The sequence below is a fragment of the Bison bison genome, unplaced genomic scaffold, assembly GCF_000754665.1.
Source record: "Bison bison bison isolate TAMUID 2011002044 unplaced genomic scaffold, Bison_UMD1.0 scf7180017864498, whole genome shotgun sequence".
In the NCBI taxonomy this organism is placed as follows: Eukaryota; Metazoa; Chordata; class Mammalia; order Artiodactyla; family Bovidae; genus Bison; species Bison bison.
The window spans coordinates 6,998,335-7,012,565 of record NW_011495057.1 but is presented as its reverse complement, the minus strand read 5'-3'; positions in this window follow the sequence as shown (position 1 = coordinate 7,012,565).

Below are 14,231 nucleotides of genomic sequence, written 5' to 3'. Positions count from 1 at the left end.
ATTGTTTGGCCTCCTTAGTTGTTACTAGAGGTAGCAGTCTGACTTCCTGCAAGGCTGATTTATAGTAGCCTTGATTTCCAGGGCTGGTGATTATAGAGGGTTAGTTTCCTGGGCAGGCTGCTGCCGGTCCTGGGTCAGAGTTCTATTTTGATATATGGCCTGGCCACTGTTTCTTTATGTGGTCAGTCCCTCAGAGTTAAAGGTCTTGTGGAATCCTCACTTTCCTGCTGAATTCAGAGAAGCTTGTTGGATCTGGGCCAAAGCTACAATCTTGGGTTAAAGGGAAGAATGGCTGTCTCGGGCCTTTTAAGCACTTTGAGTCAGGTCATGAGCCCCAGAACAGAGTGGAGGCTGAAATCAAGAGACAGATTTGATATCTCACCCTAATGCCAGAAACTCAGAATCGCCTGATCAGCCAGCCTACTTTCTTGAGAAGTAGACTCCTCATTCAAATCTAGGGAAATCTGGACAGTTGAATTTTAAAAGCTACAAAAATTGGCAGTGTGTTTATTTTCCAGATAACTTTTTTTTTTTTTTTTTTTTTTAGAATTATATTTTGAGGTGTTTGCTCAGACTTCCAACAACCCCTGAACAATACTGAGTACATTTGATCTCTTTGTTAATTTTGGTTTACATTTAAAAGTCTTACAAGAAAGTCCCCAAAGGAGAGTTAACAACTGCATGAACAGCAATCACACATATTGCTTGCTGGGTGTTCCAGCCTGTCTGGAATGGGGCCCCAGCAATGCTCTTTGCATGACGTAATTATAAATGAAAATACATCTGTGGTGAACAAAAGCATTTCATCCCATGCAATTGATCTTGCATTACATCTCCTTCAGTGGAGAAGTCACGGTTTGTTAAAAATACAATATATTTTCCGCTAAAAAATTCATTGCTTCTACAACTGATTTTCTATTTTGTCAGACCAGTTCCTGGTTTCCTCTTGAAATCACTTCATAGCAGTGGACACAGGATGGGAGAAAGAGAACATGACAGAGTTATTACACAAACCCGTTGGCTGTGGCAGAGGGCCAGAATGAAACCTAAACACAGTCTCGTTTCCAGATAACACTGCAAAGCTATCAAGTAGCACCTGCCTTTCTCCCCCTGCCTCTTGTTTTCTGTCTTAAAATGATCTAGATCACTCTCACTTTGGTAGAAAACAACATCTGAATCCAGGAACCTTCTTTTTTATTGGCAACTTTTATCGATTCTCTAAAATGTCTTTGGCTGGACCGACTGTTCTCAGCTTCTGTCTTTTGTGATGATGACATAGCACTGGCTCACGTGTTTAAGCCGCCCGCCCAGGTTTTTTCCCCTTCTTGGAGACAAAGAAGTGTTGCCGTCATTTGATATCCTTGAAGCAGAAGCAAGAGCTTCAAAGGACGCCCAGGAGAGTCATAGGAACAGGCTTCCCAGCTGCTTCCTGAATGATGCATTTCATGTAAATTCCTTCCAAAAAACATTGGCATCCCAGGCAAAAGGCCCCACGAAATCTGTATCTGGAGGCTGCATGCCTTAAAGAATCTTTTTTTAAGTCTGTGTTTGCTGGGAGTATACGTTTTAGGTTGATCCTTTAGCTATGCCTTTGAATTCTCAGACACACTTGGGGTACACTGAAATGCCCAGACAGATGCATATGCCCCTATTTCCTGGACATTCAGCATGTTCAGACTGTGTGAAGATCAGTTTGTAATGGGAAGATTTTTCAGCCTGCCTCTGTAGTCAATGATATACTCCATCTTTACTAGGTTGGAATGGAGAAGGCAATAGCAACCCACTCCAGTACTCTTGCCTGGAAAATCCCATGGACGGAGGTGCCTGGTGGGCTGCAGTCCTTAGGGTTGCTAAGAGTCGGACACGACTGAGCAGCGTCACTTTCACTTTTCACTTTCATGCATTGGAGAAGGAAATGGCAACCCACTCCAGTGTTCTTGCCTGGAGAATCTCAGGGATGGGGGAGCCTGGTGGGCTGCCATCTCTGGGGTTGCAGAGTTGGAAACGACTGAAGCGACTTAGCAGCAGCAGCAGCAGTGTAAAAATGGTTGTTTCAAGGGGCCTCTTAGGAGAAAAGCCATTTTACTGTAGGCTTTCCAGATAGGTCAAATAGTAAAGAATCCACCTGTAATGTGGGAGACCTGGGTTCAATCCCTGGGTCGTGAAGATCCCCTGGAGAAGGAAATGGCAGCCCATTTCAGTATTCTCACCTGGAGAATTCCATGGATAGAGGAGCCTGGTGAGCTGCAGTTCATGGGGTCGCAAACAGTTGGACACGACTGAGTGTCTAACACTTCAACACACTTCCCTATCCTTTTCCAGACTTGTTTTCCATGTGAACCACATAGCATGGGTGTGGTTATTTCTATAGGAGCGATCCATTCATTGCCCACTGAAGCTGCCTCTAGTTTTAATGAGTAGAGAAAAGGCTTTTCTTTTGACACTTTAAGCCATACGTAGGATGCAACCTCTGAAGGGTGTTTTTGTTTTTAAGTGATTTGGTTAAAACAAATTTAATTTGGGGAAGCATGCACAAGAAATATTTTAGACTGGCTTCCATCATGACCTCCTTGGTAACCCAAGTCCCCTTGCCTTCCAGCTCCCCTTGCCTTCTCCTCCACCTTAAATACAAAGAGAGACTACTGCTCCAACACCCAGGGGGCTGCATCTTGCTTTGAAGGATGCAGCAGAATGCTCAGGCTGCCAAATTCCTGATGACCAGAGAGGTCTTGCTAGGGACCAATATAAGTTGGCAAGCGCATAAGCTTCATTGGGCTATTTCAAAGTTCATACAGCTTTAGCGCTAATCCTCTTAACATATTAAGCTGAGTAACTCACAGACTATGATGGCAGTGGCATAAAGGCCCCTTCTATTTTGATTTACATTTCTCTGCATGCTAGCATGCCAGTCAATTCACTCTCCCCTCCAAATGCCTTCTTCACCGTGCCCTGCCCCAAGATGGTGGAAATTATTTGTAGCCCAAACTGCTTGGGCTAATTTATTTGAAGATCTTATATAACACTATTTTCCCAAAACCTTGGAACACTTACAAGTATATTGGCTTAGTGATTGGGTTTTTGTTTTTTTTTTCCCCCTTCTGCAAAGGATAACATCTTGGCTGTATACAAGGTAAGCATTTCCAGTATGAATGTTTAATGAAGATGAAGTCAGCATGCAGCTTGCTGTTTATTTTGCTTTCTAATAAACTCAGACTCAGCAATAGTCTTATTACTGATGTGACTCCTTGCAACGATTTTTCAGCTGCTGTATGCTCAGAAGGAATTTCCTTCAACATTACCATGCTTATGATAAATTTAACTACACAAAGTATGAAGATGTCAAGGTGGTGAAGAAGCTAAACATAACCCCTAAGAACTTTTTTTTTAAAACCTCCAAACACCATGTGTGTGTTCATATATGACAGAAACAGAGCCAGAAAGAGTAAACTCTGAGGTTTTCCAAATGTATTTCAGATTCCAAATGGGTCTTATGTGGATGCTACCAGGGGGGGAAAAAAAAAAATCCATCACTGGTGGAATAAAAATGCTTGTGTGAAAAAAGAGTTAGAAACCCAGAGGAAAACAGGCTGTTGAAAACCTAGAAACACTACAAGAGTCTAAGAAATGTCAAAAAGAACTCAGCATAGAACACAGTCCAGAGATTATACCCCAGTCCCAGCTGAGTTGCGAGCTGGTTGTGCTTCCTCAGACAAGATGCTTTGCCCTCTGGCTTGAGTTTACTGTCTTGTAAAATGTCCAGGTGTCACTAGTATGACCCTAAGGTACCTTTAGGGGCTTCCCAGGTGGTTCAGTTGTAAAGAATCTGCCTGCCAATATAAGAGATACAGGTTTGATCCCTGAGTGGGGAAGATCACCTGGAGAAGGAAATGACAACTTAAAAACTGGATGCTAACACTGTGACAATGAGGACCATTCACTGAGGACATATATCCAGTTGACTGTAAGCATATCTTTTCTAGAATCCTGTAAGTCACCCACAAAGGCAAGTATTACAAGGTCCATTTTAAAGTCGTAAAAATACAGCTTGGAGAATAATCTGGCCAAAGTCACATTGATTATAAACGGAGGATTTGGGATCCACACTCAAGTTTTCCTGACTTCACAGCCCCTTTGCTTTTTGGTTTTGCTGCCTTTTCAAAGCTGGCAGAAATGCTAGTGGGCTTTGATGAGCATGGAGAAGTAGCCACAACCATCTCCTTTCCTCACCTTTCCCCTCTGGTATCATAAATGATACTTGCTTGGATGCTGAGACAGATTACAGAAATAAAGTCCACATTTGTTCAGATTCAATAGACAGCTTTTGGTTGAAAGGAAGGAACACAGAAATGGAAGGTGAAGTCTTGGATTATGTGTTACTGTTTAAAAACCCGCTGATTTTTAGACCTGTGGAAAAGCAGAAACAAGAATAAATGGAAATCCAGTCATTTAAAAGCAAATTTAAAATCTTGTCAAAAGGATGAGAAATTCCATATGTTGCTGGAAACTCTTCCAACCTCAAATAGGCACCCCAAATTGTCTGATGACCAAGATACTCAGTGTCTGTGTTGGAAAATGAAAGTATCATGGTTCAGAACACAGTCATGAGTTCTGCTGTCTCTGGTAATGAAACTAATTCTATAAGGTGAATGGATGGGAGTAATTGGTACATTGCTAGCCTGAGAAACACCAAATAAATAGATCATGAGGTGGGAGGACCACTTAGCTTTTTAAAGAGATGATGCCATATGGAAGACCATTGGCCTTGGAGTTAGATGAGTTCCTGTTACAGCTCAGGGTGTGGTAGTAGGAAGATACCTATCCTTCCTGTGTCTGGGTATTCGTACCTATGAAATGAGACTGGTAATACCTGCCTCAGAAGATGCAGTGTGGTAATATATACAAATGCACTTACAGTCACTGGCACATGGTGGAAACTCAAAAATATAATCTATCTTTATCTTCCCTTTCTGTTTTACTCAAATCCCTCATTTCACAGTTGAATTCAGCTTATACTAGGGAAGAGTCAATGGAAGCAAAATAGCTGTTCACCATCTTTGTCTTGATGGTCTTTCAAATGCCTATGGATGTACAATTTATTCTTGAGTCTCAGATGTGTCTTCCCCACTCCAAAACGTTGTGCAGATGCTGATAAATCTTATTTTCATTTTTGAGCATTTTCTCAAACTTCTCATGTATCACTGGTCTGGAGAGACAATATAATTATTAAAAATATAGCAAGAGCATTGACTATTGAGTCAGATTGCTGGATTTAAATCTCATATTCAACATCTAAAATTCCTGTGATCGGGAGAAACATGCTTACCTCTCTATGACTCAGGTTTCTCATTTGTAAAATTATAGTAACAGTATTATATAACTCACTTTTGAAGGCTAATACTTTAAAAATTCTTAGAAATAATACCTGGGAATACTGATACGTATTAGCTGTCACTATGATTACTATCATTAATGTATTATACTTAAGGAGAGCTTATCACTCGGGATTTTCATAGATATTCGAGCATTTTGTGCATTTAACATTTCTTTTAACTCACTGACACACTTTCACTTGCATATGCCTTTATTTACATATGGGTATCTAGGCGTCTTACATAGAGTTACTCTGTGTATTGTTTTAGTGCATCTTATACTTTCTGTTTTGATTCATCTTTCAGATATATAAGTGGACCTAGTTCGTTTATTTTTGAGTTCTATAAATCTTTATAGGCATATAGCTTCTTTTTATGTTTTCCCTTCAATGTCCATTTAAGTTAATTTAGCCTTTTCCCTTCCCCAACAAAGCTGTGGTGAACAACCTTAAATATATAATTTTGTGTATCTACTTGAAGGTTTCTCAGAGATGTGTACATAGAAATAGGATGACCTTGTTGGAAAATATATGCAGTCTTGATTTCAATTAACACTGCCAGACTGAGCATCTAGTAGAATGCTCTTTTGCTGGCCTAGGTTAAACTGATAAATTTCTGGTCTTATGGTTGCAGACTCTTTACCATGAGTGCCACCCGGGAAGCCCAGGAATTCCTTATGTATCCTCAATATGAATCATTTGTCACTTATGCACACTGACAAGCACTGTTGTAAGCCATTAGTAGCACAATGTTAAGGCAGACTGCTGTGATTCAAATACTGACTCCCCCATTCATTAATTTTGTGACCTTGCTCAAATTCCTTAACCTCGCTGAGGTTTAGTTTCCTCATCTATAAATTAGAGTGGTAACTGACTACCTTCAGGGAGAACTATGAGGACTAATTGAGTCAAAGCATACAAACCATTTAGACTAGAACATGGCACAGAAAGGGCTGGTTGTCTTTTGGAAATTTTAATATGCCAAATACAGCAATTTTTACTTTTTTTTCACTCTATTCTAATGATTTGACCCTACCCTTATGCTCATTCAATTCCCCTCATGCTCCTTCATGAAACTGTGTGCTGTTAGGTCAAGAACCATGTCTTGGTAGATTTTTGTTTCCAATAAATGGCCTATCCCATATAGGAAGTATCAATTTCACGTTTGTAGAACAAATGACTGGATGGATGCTTCTGGTGCATGTCACCTCTCTTGTTAGTAAAGTCCCCTTTCATTTCCTTAAGGTATAGTTGGTGCCATTGAAGGGTGAGTTCCTTTCCTCCAGTAGCATTGTGATGAAATCTACGGAGAGACCCCCTTTGGGGACTTATGTTACTTACTAATAGCTGAATTTTTGAGACAAGAGTTCCTAATATATTTAAAAACTGACTTCAACAGAAGAGCTGCTTTTCACTTTCCATTACAACTGCAAACTGGAAAAACATTTATTCCAGTTCCATCATGTGGGTCAGTTTTTGAACTTTAGGTGTCCCTGTGGTATATGAATGTAAAGACATGACTGATATCTTGGTAAAAATCTCTTCATAAAGTCCAAAGAGACCTGCACAGAATCCAGAATGAATTGCAGATGAATTTAAGATTAGACACCCTATCCTGATTTATAATTCAGTTCTCTTAGACTTTTTGTAGTGTAAAGTTTTAGAAATATTCAGATTATCTCAAAATGGGACCTTGAATTTCAAGATTCTCTGAACTCATGTAAGAAAAATGTGTTTTTAACCTTGAAGATTTCCCTTAACTTGGCGTGGAACTTCAATTTTGATAAAAATCCATAAAGGGTAACTCATAGAACAAAAGGTAAATGATAAAATGTGTATTAATGCAATTTAAAAGAGCTGAGAGAATGCAAGGAGGAATAAAAAGGATCAGGCAAAAGGGAAGTGACATTGAATGATAATTAATAGTTTTACAAGATATTAAAACCTTAGTAGTATCTTTTTATGGAGAAGGAAATAGCAACCCACTCCAGTGTTCTTTCCTGGAGAATCCCATGGACAGAGAAGCCTGGTAGGCTGCAGTCCATGGGGTCGCACAGAGTCAGACACGACTGAAGCTACTTAGCAGCAGCAGCAGCAGCAGTATCTTTTTATGATTCATATACTACATATTTGGCTGAAACTAGCCATGAAATTAAAAGACGCTTACTCCTTGGAAGAAAAGTTATGACCAACCTAGATAGCATATTCAAAAGCAGAGACATTACTTTGCCAACAAAGGTTCATCTAGTCAAGGCTATGGTTTTTCCAGTGGTCATGTATGGATGTGAGAGTTGGACTGTGAAGAAGGCTGAGTGCCGAAGAATTGATGCTTTTGAACTGTGTTGGAGAAGACTCTTGAGAGTCCCTTGGTCTGCAAGGAGATCCAACCAGTCCATTCTGAAGGAGATCAGCCCTTGGATTTCTTTGGAAGGAATGATGCTAAAGCTGAAACTCCAGTACTTTGGCCACCTCATGTGAAGAGTTGACTCATTGGAAAAGACTCTGATGCTGGGAGGGATTGGGGGCAGGAGGAGAAGCGGGCAACAGAGGATGAGATGGCTGGATGGCATCACTGACTCGATGGACTGAGTCTGAGTGAACTCTGGGAGTTGGTGATGGACAGGGAGGCCTGGTGTGCTGTAATTCATGGGGTCACAAAGAGTCGGACATGACTGAGCAACTGAACTGAACTGATGAGACTAAATTGAAAAGAAGTAACATAGGAGCTGTGTTACATATTCTCTAAAAATTGAAAATGAAACAGAACAGATGTACAGTGAAATATTTTGCTGTCACTGTTAAGGTGTAAATATAAATTTGTGGTCATCTTGTTAATTCTCATGTAAGATTATCATTAGTGAATTTTTCTTTAATGTATTAAATTTAAGACTTTCAATGTAGCTGAGCCATAGGGAACATGGATATAATAAACACTCAAGGTTTCTTACATCTTTATTTAATCTATCAATAGCTTCTGCTCTTCTAGTGACTGTGTTTTCAACCAAGTTGCTTTAATGAATTTTGCAATTTTTAGCTAATGAGTGGCAATTAGTACTCAGTCACTAACAAATTACCTCCTCATCTAATTTCTTCTGGCTCTCCTAGATAAATCACATTAATGTAGTCTGGATATTACACTTGGATTGAATAGCAAAGTGCTGGTTCTCATTGACTATTTCCAACTGAGTCCTTTCCTCTGCTCTTCTAAGCAGAAACGTGCAGAGTCGGATCTCCTCTCATCCTTCAAGTGAATGGGCCTTCCAAGGTTTGTTAGTAACAGGTAAGGACCGGACTGAGAACACATGGACTTCCCCCAGGCTTCCCCTTTCTGTATTCATTCAGTTATTTATTCATTCCTTCAGCAAATAGGAATTGAGCGACAGCTATAGAATGCTTATTTGGTGCTAGAGACAGAGATGAACAAAATGTGGTCCTTCCCGTAGGAGACTGACAGTGAGAGACATTAAAACTGTTGCTGTGTGGTGAGTTAAGTGCTCTAGGAACTGTGGAGAAGATCTGAGAGGCAACCTCATGTATCTTAAGAGCAAAAGAAGGGAGCGAGCTGATTTTCCAGGAAGGAAGAGAAATTCGTCATTGGAGGAGACAAGACAAGACCATTCCAGGCCTGGGGAACCATGTAAACAGTGGCTCAGAGGTTTGAGACCCATATCTGGTTTGAGGAAATTTCAAATTTCTCAGTATTTTTAGGGGGAGGAGAGTGGAGATAAATGAGAGTAAGAGAATTTGGAAAGGGCCAGGATGGTGCGGGTATTGTTCATCAGGCTCAAATATCTAGACTTCATCCAGAGGACTGGAGTAGGAAATGGCAACCCACTCCAGTCTTCTTGCCTGGAAAATTCCGTGAACAGAAGAGCCTGGTGTGCTGCAGTCCATGGGGTCACACACAGTTGGACACAACAGAGTGACTGAGCATGCAATCCAGAAGATAATGAGGAACCATCCAAGGCTCCTACACAAGAGAGTAAGATGGCAGCAGGATAGAGAAGGGATGGTATGGAGACATGTCTGCAGAGAAGAGATCCAGTGAGTAAAAGTACAACTCTATAGAGAGAGATGATAGATAGAATGATAGGAGGTGGGGCTCCCGAATTTTAAGAGAGAAAAAGATTGATAGCCAAAATAAAGTGAAGGCAAGGATAGAGGGGGAGTCGACGGTATTTCCACAATGGGACTCGAGTACCTAAGTGGCATCATCCTCAAAAAAAGGAAATTGAGGGGAAACTGGGGGGGAGAGTAAAGATGAATTCCACTGGGGGTGTTTTGAGTCTCAGATCTAGCTATCAGGCATCCAGGCACACTCCGGATGTGGTATCACAGACCCAAATGTAACTTGATTTTTACAGTGTGTGTTGCAATTATAGATTCAGAGGATTAATACTAGAACTCATACCTTGCCCAGGTAGCAGGAAATGAAGTTTATCTCTTTAAAAGGGCCCCTGTTCTCTCCCTTAATATGTCCAAGAATTGCTTTGCTCTTAATTGACAATGCCTAGGTTTAAGTATGGGGGAACAAGGGGGGAAGTCACTTGTTAACTACACATTGCTCATTGAGATAAACTGTAACCGAGATGGATGCCCTTAGCTAAAGCTTGGAAACCCTGAAAGTAAGACCAACATGGAGATGTATCGCTTAGGCTTACTCCTGGACCAGGGCTTCCCAGGTGGCTCAGTGGTAAAGAATCTGTCTGCCCACACAGGAGATGTGGGTTGGTTTGATCCCTGGATCAGGAAGCTCCCCTAGAGAAGGAAATGGCAACCCACTCCAGTATCTTGCCTGGAAAAGCCCAAGGACAAACGAGCCTGGCGGGCTATAGTCCAGGGGTCACAAGAGTCAGACACAACTGAAGCGACTAAACAACAACTACTCCTAAAACATCAGCAAAGAGCTAATGACTCATTGATCAAAAGGTAGGGTCTACAAGTAAGTTTGAGGCTTTTCATTTGCTGCTATTCCCTTAGATGATGATCACTTTCTCACATTGTGATTAGTCAAAAATACATGGGAAAAAAAAAAATTGGCCCTAGTTTCCCTTAGAAACGTATAGCTCTTAAACATATCCTCCCCTGCCTTTCTACAGAGAAGAGCTCTCTCTGATGATTAGGCCATTGTCTACATTGAAGAAGGTCTTTCTCCAGTGGAGACACTCTGTTTATGATGAGGACACGTGGCCTAGAATGAAAAAGCCTTGGGTGTTCAGGTTTAGTACTGAAGTGTTGTGACCAAGTCACCTGCTCCCAAGTCCTCTCCTCTAGATGCCATCCCAGGTACTGGACTGACTCCCTGCCCCAGTGCTATAGAGTCCTCCAGGGAGGATGACTGGAGCATCCAGCAGATTCTCAGTCAAGAGTAGCTCATGATATATGAATTGGAGTCCTTGAGGTTGTGGCATTTTCCATCTGCTCCTGTAGTCATCTCCCTGGGGGTACAGTCTGACCCCACTTCCTCCCTGCGCAGAAATTCTGGGCTGGTATAAGTTCTGGGACCCAGATCATCATCTACATTATCTTCAGGACAGAGGCCAGTCTGCTGCTGCTGCTGCTAAGTCGCTTCAGTCGTGTCCAACTCTGTGCAACCCCATAGACGGCAGCCCACCAGGCTCCCCCGTCCCTGGGATTCTCCAAGCAAGAATACTGCAGTGGGTTGCCATTTCCTTCTCCAATGCATGAAAGTGAAAGTGAAGTCACTCAGTCATGTCCGACCCTCAGCGATCCCATGGATTCAGCCTTCTAGGCACCTCCGTCCATGGGATTTTCCAGGCAAGAGTACTGGAGTGGGGTGCCATTGTGGTTACTTAATCTTCCACTCTGGTAGAGTGATTATTTGTGTTTTCCCCAGATTTACATGTAGAAATCCTAGCCCTTGATCAATGATATTTGGAGGGGAGGCTGTTGGGAGGTAATTAAGGTTAGGCTAGGCCACGAGGGTAATGCCCTCATGATGAGACTAATTCTCTTAAAAAAAAAAAAAAAGACACGGCACTCTTTCTGCTCTCTGCCATCTGAGGATACAGAAGGCCATCTGCCAACTAGGAAGCAGTACAGCAGACACTGGGTCTGTAGATATCCCGGTCTTTTACTGCCAGCCTCCAGAATGGTGAGATATAAAAGTCTGTTGCTTAAGCTACTCAGACTATGGTATTTGTTACAGCAGCTGGCACTGACTGAGACACACCCCAATGGCAATACACTTCCAGGAGAACACACCTTCTTAACCCTGGTCCTTGATCTAGGCCACCCCAGCGCACTCTCAGTTTTTACTATTGCAGGAAATATGAGAAAGTCCTCAGCCTTCCACCCACTAGAAAACTCTGTGCTACTTGTGCAAATGGACAGACCCCTCCTTCGACTTCCACATATCGAAGTGAGCAGGAGTTTCTTAGACTTCACAAACACAGATAAACCCTCCAAAGGAATACTGTTATGCACATTGCCCAGGATAAACATTGCTGCTTGCCTTTTATTTATATAACTAAGTGAGACACTGGCCATCCTTGCTGCAGTAGCGAAGACAACTTGCTTCTCTTCCTCCCAGCCATATGAAAGGTTGATCTTTTTAAATTAAGACTGGGCACTGACTTCTTCAGTCTTAGAGCAAGAAGCGTACCAAATGTGGAGATCTTGAGTGAGAGCACTCAGGGCAAGGTTGCAGGTGAGAGGCTGGGAGGAGGGGACTTATGGAGGGGACAGCAGAGGAGCGGGGAGAGGGCAAGAGAAGGGAGGCAATGGGAGACGTGTGGCCAGGAGATGAGGAAGAGTTGTGCTAAGAGCCAGTGGGGAGAGTTTCCAGGAAGGAGTGGTTTGACTGAGTGTCCAATACTCAGGAATTTAAGTGAAATAAAGGCTGAAAAATGTCTCCTTTTGCACCTTGACTCAGGAGGCAAGATGGAGCCTTGCAGCAGAGTTCACAGGCTTTGTGTGCAGTGGGCTAAAATAAAGGCAGATGTCAGAGGACAACCTGAACAGGTCTCTCCTAAATATTTTGTGGGATGAACAAGGCAGGACAGGGGCCCTGAGATAGAGTAAAACAGGATCATAGCAAAGGACTAAGTGTGGCAGGGGTCTGGGAATTCCAGGCAACCAAAGTTACCCTTAGAAGTTTGGGGAAGGAGAGCAGGGGTAAGTATGAGGTGTGCCTTCTCTCCTCCAGTCTGCCTCTGCCCATGGGATAGGGCAGCTACTCCAGCCCTTGTTTAACATGGTCATGAGATGCAGAGAGAAGAGCCTGCGGATGAGGGATCAATATTGTCCTTGAAAAGAAGGGACAAAAGAGGAAGCAAAGGAAAGAATGGAGATAGGTGATCCCCCAAACATGAAGGGGACAGGCAGACAGGGAGTGCTTGTAGAGGGCTAGAAGTAAATATTGAGTTATAATGCAAGTGATTTAAGCAACACTTCGACACCTTAACTGGTTTGATGTTTTTTAAAAGTTGAATTGACTAAACTTACTTAGATCCCTTATAAGACACACATTTATTTTTTTTAATATAAATTTATTTTAATTGGAGGTTAATTACTTTACAATATTGGTTTTGCCATACATCAACATGAATCTGCCACAGGTATATACATGTTCCCCATTCTGAACCCCCCTCCCTCCACCCTCCCCATACCATCCCTCTGGGTCGTCCCAGTGCACCAGCCCCAAGCATCCAGTATCATGCATCAAACCTGGACTGGCGATTCGTTTCATATATGATATTATACATGTTTCAGTGCCATTCTCCCAAATCATCCCACCCTCTCCCTCTCCCACAGAGTCCGAAGGACTGTTCTATACATCTGAAGACACACATTTAAACAACCATAATGATCCCAAAAAAAGAAAAATGAGCCCCTCTCTATGGTTTTATTGTCTTCAGCTATTTAAGGCTTTATTGTTGTCAAAACAAGCAGTTAATTTAGTTAATTTAGCTAACCAGCCAGTTATATCAGGAGGAAAACAAGGCTTTAACAAGAGTCATGTTTCAAAATGCAAGCCCCAGGCACCAGCTGTTAGGCTGGACTTTCCACTTTTCTGTTTGTAATATTGGCATGGAAAGCCAGGGCTCCCGAGGCCTGGAATGGCAATCAAAGAAAGGCTGTTAAAATGTGAACAGTAGTTGAGGATTAGAGCAAAAGAGATAATCTTCCAATATCTTCTGCTGATACAGTGACTGTTTCTAAAACGCTTTCTACTTCATTGTATGATTTCCCATAAAATCATAGGGAGAGACAAGAGGCTGGCATGAACATTATTTAAATTTTAGAGAAGTGGAAACTAGAGCCTCAAGAAATTACATGTTTGGAGCAATTCCAGGCAACATCATGAGCAGGACCATAAACAAAGCTTGTGTTTTTCAAAATCCCATTTGTGGGCTTAATCTATTATAGCACGTGATCTCCATGGTTTTATGAAGCAATCTACCTCTAGCGGCAGGCCCCGGTGGGTGCCTGATGCTTATTTGTTGAAGATGATAATAATGATCGTGATAATAGCCATCATCTGGAATGAACAAATGGTAAGTAGCCAAAGGGAGCCCAATGAGAGAAGTGTTTATGGAATTTTATCATCAGTCATAATGGTGCAAATGGAAAAGGAATGGCAACATCAAAGAAACAACAAGATGAGGAGCAGGCCTCTCTTCATTTCAGTTTAGTTAAACTTCGATTTTTATGACACAGAAATAAATGGGAGCATGTTTTAAACTGAGTCCTTAGCAAAAAAGAAACATAAAGACAAGGAAGTGATGATAAGCTTCTCATAAACCAACTGATAAAATCCCAAGTGGGAAACACCCATCAAAACTGAATGTCTGGTATAACAATCAGCAGCTGTGAAAACTCTTCTCCCTGAGGTCATAGG